Source organism: Lemur catta, chromosome 4, assembly GCF_020740605.2.
Source record: "Lemur catta isolate mLemCat1 chromosome 4, mLemCat1.pri, whole genome shotgun sequence".
Classification (NCBI taxonomy): Eukaryota; Metazoa; Chordata; class Mammalia; order Primates; family Lemuridae; genus Lemur; species Lemur catta.
Window position 1 is genome coordinate 108,166,181 of NC_059131.1, and position 8,485 is coordinate 108,174,665.

Sequence of the window (8,485 nt, forward strand, 5' to 3'; positions counted from 1 at the left end):
ATGAACATTAATCAGCTGGGCATTTTAAAATTGCTAGAAGAGGATAATTTGAATGTTGCTAGCATATAGAAAAGAGAATCATTTAAGGTTCTACTCAAATGAATGTTTCAAATTATCACATGTTAGTCCTCATATGTGTACACCTAGTGAGCATCAATTAGAATCCATGTGGGAAGTAAGGAAAATTTAATCCTCACTTCTTTTCAATTTAGTAAAGTGATGTCTTGTATTGAATCTAGTAAAATCTCTGTCCTACGTGATGCAAAGTAGTTTTGACTCTTTTGTTAATTGGTAAACGTGTCCAACTTAGTGTTCAGTCATTCCATCAGTTACCTAAGTAATTTATCTTATTGTTTGATATAATCTTGGTGGCTGTTTTAGATCTTTTGGAGAATAAGGAGAGAGAAATAAATAAGCCTTTGATTGCATATCTTTGTTAACGGAAATTGAAATGTGAGGTTATATACAGGAGGTTCTCAGTCTGTTTCGGTGAAATCAGAAAAGCAATTTTGAGCCACAACCCTCTTAGAGAAATCAGTGCAGCGATTATTTCTTTCTGGAGTTACTCTGATCTGTCTTGTGGCAATAATATCGGTAGCTAATGGCCAACTGTATGTACACATGCCACGTGAACGTAAACAAAATTGTCAATTGCTTGCTCACATAAACTACCTTTTATCACAGAAACACGCTGAAGGCATGGTTTCCAAAGGAGTATACAAAATCATCTCTGGGCGATGATTTTTTAATTTTAAAAATATCTCCCGCTAAGGGCACACTTTACATTGTTCCCGGGAAGCTTTGTGAACTTTCGTATTCACAGTTGTTCCACCTGGCCTGTACAGTCATTCATCTCTGAAACTGAGGAACCCTGTACATTTGACATTTCAGTCAAATTCTTCTGTCTACCTGGGCACATTGGGTCCCCCTTGACAGTCGTAGATGTACCTGAAGGTTTGTAATCTTCAACGTGGATAGTCCTGGCTTTACTTTTCTTCATACTAGATGCTCTCTCCCACTCTTAACTACTACCCTATCTCGCATAAAGCGGAAATTAGAGCTATTAGTATGTCCTCTACCGGGGCAGAAGGAAAAGCACGTGAAATTCAACATAGAGTATTATGTTTCCTTTTTACATTATAGTAGCACTTAAAGATGCCTCCTAATTCTGTAATCACACAAATGGAGAAGGAGGTCTTCTACAGTTTAACACTCATCAGATAAATTTTTACAAAGGAATCCTCTTGAACTGGCATTTTGAATCAGTGTTGTAGAATTCAGCCATTTCATTTCATTTCATTTAAACATGGATATCCCGGCAATTTTGTGGAAGTAAATATTTGCGTATATAAATAAAAGTATATTTCATATCCTTGAATCAGACACTGAGTTATGTAATTGAAAAATTGCATCCCGTCTTTCATTTCCCTCCTCTCCTTATCCTTCTAGAATTAGCGAGTTCTTTCTATGTTTGCGTTATTGAATTCTACCACTTTTGTATGGTTTTCAAATATTTACCTTCATAACTCCAGATAATTTTCCCGAGTAAGCTTACCGAATCCTACACCCAATGTGTTTACCCAGCTCTGTGTTGTGTATCATGTCCACTGGGTGTCTCAACTTTGACACATTGCTAGGTGAAGCTGTCCTTGACCCTTATCTGACTCTTCATGACTGTCCATAATATACTCCGACATCTGGCTTCTTCACCCAAGTAAACAATGCCGTATAAATAGCAGTGAAAGACTCAAGCAGGAACAGTCGAGCTCTCCAGTCCTCCCCCTTCTCGCCAATTCTGTTGTTCACCAAGTTCTTTATCTTCTACCTGCTCACCATTTTTCCTATCTTATTACGCTTACTCACTCTCTGCCTTATGATGTTGGCAGACTGTTTTGTGGACTCCCGCACTCCACCCCCCTTGATAAGTTCATTTAGCTTTCCATTGCTGCCTGGGTGACCTTTCTAAAATATATTTGTGAAGATGTAAGTCATCTCCTCATTGAGGTGATCCTCAATAAATGAAGGGGATAGTTGATGTTCTAGCATGGCACGTGACTGGTGTGGTTCAGACTGATTCTCCCGTTTTCCCTCTCCATTGCGCTTCCTATAATTATTTTGCAGTTTTACCACATTATTTTGCTTCCCCTATTTGCCTGGTTGCTTCCTTATCCTTGTGCTGATCCCACATGTCAAGAAATTCTTCACACCTTCGGTCTGTATTTTTTGTGCCTTTCAAAATCCATGCCTCTCTTTGTAGCGTTTCTGGTGTTTCCCAGTTAGAACGGACTGTTTTCTCCTTTGTGCCCTCACTAGACATTGTTCAGTACATTTGTCAAACTGGTGACTTAGTGACTTACCCATTTGTCTTCTTATTTGCTTCCATACATCTCAAGTCCCGCTTCAATATCAGGCAGAATCTGCCTTCTATTTATATGTTCCGCTTTGTCCCAGAATATTGCCCATGATTTGGCAGACACTGTGACTGTGTGTTATCTGACTGAGTGAGTGTCTGAGTGAGAGAATTAATTCAATGTGTTCTGAAGTGCATTTCTTTTTTTTTTTTTTTCCACAGGAGGACACAACAAAGCCAGCAGGTTTCAGAGAGGACAATGGTATGAATATTTTGGAAAATGCTCCACGAGAGCAAAAAAATAATGTCACTTTTACTGTAACACGTGAATATAGCAGAAGCGATAAATCAGTGAATATCTCTGAGATTTTTCCATGTGTAAATACTGTTTTAAAGGCACCAGTTAACGTATGTGGTTTCAAATGTAACAACCATTTCCTGTAATTATTTTTCTTTTCCTGTTTTCCTTCATACGGCCTACCATTTGTTCTTTTAATCTGCATCAATTCTGAAATAATTTTTTGCTATTACTTTTATATCATCTAAATAAAAATGAATGGCAGTAGACTTGTATAGGTATTTGAAATACACAGTCAGACATGTTCTCATAAATGACTCTGTGAATGACATTTTATAGCTAAGATGTCCTTGTTAACATCTGGACCAAAGGAAGAGGAAGAGTCATCTTCTTGGGATTCGGATTCGGAGGTATTGTGTGGTGGTGGTGGTGTTCTTATGGGGTTAAAACCTAAGCACTGAATGATGTTAAAATCAAAGAAGGGGTGGTGTGATGTCACGGTCTGACCTCTCCATTTGCATATAAGGTCTGATCCTCTTATAAGTTGCAGCTTATAAGTCAGAAAATATTGGTGTGCTAAGTACATTACAGCTGTACAATATAATTCTTCTAGTTTGCTGCATTCTTTTTAAGAGGCCACCATACTTTAGGGTAAAAAATGAGGCTTATAATTGGGAAAGAATAAATTTGGGTTTGAAGTATGTTGACCTACAAGCTAAAGAATTCTTCCGTGTCAAGCCGTGGCCAAATGTAAAATTGCATGGTACATGGGATTGTGTTAAAGGTCTAACGACATTGAAAGAGAAAGAGTTTGGAGTAGAATCTTTTGGAAGCTGGAATTAAAAAAGATAGTGCCTGAAACCTGAAGATTTTAAAATGTTGGATAGTCAAGTCAAGATGTTGAGGAAACAGGAGATGGAATAGTGAATAAGTGGGAGTATAAAAATAACAATTCTAATTAGTGATATTTTGATGAGTAGAATTTGTTTTCAAAAAGAAAATGCACTAAATATATTTGTGGCTCCTGCGCTTTTTACAAGGGTAGGTAGGAACTGCTGACGACTTATAGTAAGGCAACAACTGTGGAAGGAGCTTGGAAGGGCCTGACCTCTTAGATAGAAGCAGCTGCTGCACAGTGGTACCTGGACGGAGGAGAAGTCAGGTGACCTGTTAGCATCCTGGTTATGTCACTGATTACACTAGGCATGAAATCTGCGGGAACTGCCAGGGCTGTGCCAGCAGCGGTGGACAGAAGAGGGAGGGAGGAGCAAGATGAGAAGAGTCTAAAAGAATGAGACCTGTCATTCTTGACACCTGTGTCTCAAGGAGCCCTTCTGGGATTCGGTGCTGTCCTCTCACATGTAGGCAGCCTGCCCAGAATGTGCCAGCTGTGAGATCGCTCAGGTCCCCGAGATTCACTGGTGCCCTCTGGCTGCTGCAGTCTGAGTGGGTTGTGTAGCACACATGTGTGGGTTCCAGTGAAATGAGAAACTGAAGGGCTGAAGCTCCCTGGGCAGCACAGAGGCACACAATGGGTGCGAAAGCAGTATGGTGCCCACCACGTGGGCTGTGGTCTGTGGGGAGGGAGAAGGACCTCCAGGGTGCCAGCGGCCTTGTGCTCTGTGCTCAGGAAGCTTCCAGTTCCCTGAGGGCAGCAGCGCTTGGGCTCCTGAGGACAGAGGGGCTGTCTGACAGTTTGGGGGCCTGCAGACTGCCAGAGGTGCGAGGGGAGGATAAACAAACCTCCTCACCTACCCTTTCCGTGGGGCTCCCAGGTCCTCTGGGGTCTCTCTCTGCCAGAACGTTGCTCCTTCCTGTTCTGCCCTGCGACTTCTTCCCGTGGGATCTGTGGTGGGTTCTGGCACTGTGTCCTTAGAATTACACCTGGGGGGTGCCTTACCATCTGAGACTTTCTGTTCTTCCTCGTAGGATCCGGTGCCCGATATCTGTAGTCAGTCATTCTGCCCGTATTCCCCTCTGCGCTCTTTCTAGTGAGGGTTTCTGAAGATATCTTTAAGACATGATATCATTACAAGCTGCACATTACTTTTTAGAATTCTGATTCCTCATTTTTCCTGAAGGTGGAAATTGATGGCACAGTTTTGTTTCCATTTTTCTTTCTCACCTTTCAGGTAGTGGTAGGTGAGGATTTTTCAGTGCTTGAATGTCTCATTTTATAACAATAAAATCAAAGTCTATAGAAGTAGACACAAAAAGCAACTGTCAAGGGAAAGACATCATTATTAGGGATGTGCTACGAACAGAAATGTTTGTTAATATATCTTTCTGCTCCAAATTTTTTTTCTTTTCTTCCTTGATTTATGTTCAGACCTCATAGACTGGGAATATCTCTTCTTTTGGTTTGTGTTGTTTGTCCATGCTCCCACACCTTTTGAAATGGTTTTACATCCACCTAGATTTTTCTTGCAGAAGACGTTTCTTCAGTCTCTGTCCCTTCATTCCCTCTCTGTCCCCATATTTAATTACAGCTTTGTGTGTAGTAGCTATGTGTGCCTTTCATTCATCCATCATTGCCCAACAGGGTTTATTCCAGTGTATTTCTCCCTTTCTTGCAAAGCCCCGAGTGGGTACAATCATTTCTCTTTAGCTTTTTGACAAACCACGATAGCAGTGACTTGAAGTATTTGCAATGTCGACCCTTGTTTATAAGGTACTACTGAAATCTAAACTCCCACGTATTCCCAGAGAAGAGATAATTCACAGAAGTATAAATCACGTGAACGCATTACAAAATATAACACAAAATTAATGTAAGCTACTACATGTTACTTATTTCAAAAATGCTCAGACTACCTGGGGAAACGTTTGTCCTAGGATATTCTTGTTATGAAAATAATCTAATGGATATCATAATGCTTACATAATAATGCATTAGCAGTAAAGGGAGTGATATTTGGAAGATGTCTGTATGAGCTCTCATAATCCTCTCCTGATGAGAAAATATAGGGGAACAAATCAGAGAACTGAGGGTCAAGTAAAACCTGTGTCAAAGATGATGTAAAGTGCTATCTCTTTCAGGCTTGTCAGATTTTATTAATGAATTATTAAGTTTTGACTCTTCTGTTCCTTGTTTAAGGTTTCTAAGTTAGTGTTTGGTCTCTCGATACTTACCTGAGTAATTTATGTTATTGTTTGATATAATCTTGGTAGCTGTTTTAGATCTTATGGAGAATAAGGAGAGAGAAATAAATAAGCCTTTGATTGGATATCTATGTTAACGGAAATTGAAATGTGAGGTTATACACAGGAGGTTCTCAATCTGTTTTGATGAAATCAGAAAAGCAATTTTGAGCCACAACCCTCTTAGAGAAATAAGTGCAGCGATTATTTCTTTCTGGAGTTACTCTGATCTATCTTGTGGCAATAATATTGGTACCTAACGGCCACCTGTATGTACACATGCTGCGTGAAGGTAAACAAAATTGTCGATTGCTTGCTTACATAAACTACCTTTTATCACAGAAACACGCTGAAGGCATGGTTTCCAAAGGAGTATACAAAATCATCTCTGGGCGATGATTTTTTAATTTTAAAAATATCTCCCGCTAAGGGCACGCTTTATGTTGTTCCCGGGAAGCTTTGTGAACTTTCGTATTCACAGTTGTTCCACCTGGCCTGTACAGTCATTCATCTCTAAAACTGAGGAACCCTGTACATTTGACATTTCAGTCAAATTCTTCTGTCTTCCTAGGCACATTGGGTCCCCCTTGACAATCGTAGGTGTACCTGAAGGTTTTTAATCTTCAACGTGGATAGTCCTGGCTTTACTTTTCTTCATACTAGATGCTCTCTCCCACTCTTAACTACTACCCTATCTGGCATAATGCGGAAATTAGAGCTATTAGTATGTCCTCTACCGGGGCAGAAGGAAAAGCACGTGAAATTCAACATAGAGTATTATGTTTCCTTTTTACATTATAGTAGCATTTTAAGATGCCTCCTAATTCTGTAATGACACAAATGGAGAAGGAGGTCTTCTACAGTTTAACACTCATCAGATAAATTTTTACAAAGGAATCCTCTTGAACTGGCATTTTGAATCAGTGTTGTAGAATTCAGCCATTTCATTTCGTTTCATTTAAACGTGCATATCCCGGCAACGTTCTAGAAGTAAATATTTGCGTATATAATTAAAAGTATATTTTATATCCTTGAATCAGACACTGAGTTATGTAATATAAAAATTGCATCCCATCTTTTATTTCCCTCTTCTCCTTATCCTTCTAGAATTAGCGAGTTCTTTCTATGTTTCCCTTATTGAATGCTACCACTTTTGTATGGTTTTCAAATATTTACCTTCCAGATAAATTTCCCGAGTAAGCTTACCGAATCCTACACCCAGTGTGTTTACCCAGCTCTGTGTTGTGCATCATGTCCACTGGGTGCCTGAACTTTGACGCGTTTCCAAGTGAAGCTGTCCTTGTCCCTTGTCTGAGGGTTCCTGACTGTCCGTAATATACTCCGACATCTGGCTTCTTCACCCCAGTAAACAACCCCGAATAAATAGCACTGAAAGACTCAAGCAGGAACAATCAGCTCTCCAGTCCTCTGCCCAGTCCCAATTCTGTCATTCACCAAGTTCTGTATCTTCTCCCTGCTCACCATTTTTCGTATCTTATTATGCTTACTCACTCTCTGACTTACGATGTTGGAAACCTGTTTTCTGGACTCCCGCCCCCCACCCTCACTTGGTAAGTTCATTTAGCTTTCCATTGCTCCCTGGGTGACCTTTTAAAATATATTTGTGAAGATGTAAGTCATCTTCTCATTGAGGGGATCCTCATTTCATGACTGATTCTCCCATTTTCCCTCTCCATCCCGCTTCCTATAGCTGTTTTGCTGTTTTACCACATTATTTTGCTTCCCCTATTTGCCTGGTTGCTTCCTTATCCTTGTGCTGATCCCACATGTCAAGAAATTCTTCACACCTTCCGTCTCTATTTTGTGTGCCTTTCAAAATCCATTCCTCTCTTTGTAGCATTTCTGGAGTTTCCCAGTTAGAACGGACAGTTCTCTCCTTTGTGCCCTCACTAGACTTTCTTCAGTCCATTTGTCGAACTGGTGACTTAGTGACTTACCCATTTGTCTTCCTATTTGTTTCCATACATCTCAAGTCCCACTTGTATATCAGGCAGAATCTGCCTTCTTTTTATATGTTCTGCGTTGTCCCACAATATTGCCCATGATTTGGAAGACACAGTGACTGTGTGTTATCTGACTGAGTGAGTGGGTGTGGGAGTGAATAAATTCAATGTGTTCTGAAGTGCATTTCTTTTTTTTTTTCACAGGAGGAGACAAGAAAGCCAGCAGGTTTAAGAGAGGAAAATGGTATGAATATTATGGAAAATGCTCAACAAGAGCAAAAAAATAATGTCACTTTTACTGTAACACGTGAAAATAACAGAAGCGATAAATCAGTGAATATATCTGAGATTTTTCCATGTGTAAATACTGTTGTAAAGGCACCACTTAACCTATGTGGTTTCATATGTAACAACCATTTCCTGTAATTATTTTTCTTTTCCTGTTTTCCTTCATATGGCCTACCTTTTGTTCTTTTAATCTGTATCAATTCTGAAATAATTTTTTGCTATTACTTTTATTTCATCTAAATAAAAATGAATGGCAGTAGACTTGTGTAGGTATTTGAAACATACAGTCACACATGTTCTCATAAATGACTCTGTGAATGACATTTTATAGCTAAGATGTCCTTGTTAACATCTGGACCAAAGGAAGAGGAAGAGTCGTCACCTTGGGATTCAGATTCGGAGGTAATGTGTGGTGGTGGTGGTGTTATGGGGTTGAAACCTAAG

General features: G+C 39.8%; 1 long non-coding RNA gene across 1 annotated transcript; it reads left to right on the plus strand.

Moving 5' to 3' along the window:
• The first annotated feature begins 2,574 nt into the window (after positions 1-2,574).
• On the plus strand, positions 2,575-8,216 carry LOC123637392. Its single transcript, XR_006734835.1, has 3 exons — positions 2,575-2,612; positions 2,988-3,058; positions 7,958-8,216. It is a non-coding gene; the product is annotated as an uncharacterized LOC123637392 (long non-coding RNA).
• The last annotated feature ends 269 nt before the right edge of the window (positions 8,217-8,485 follow it).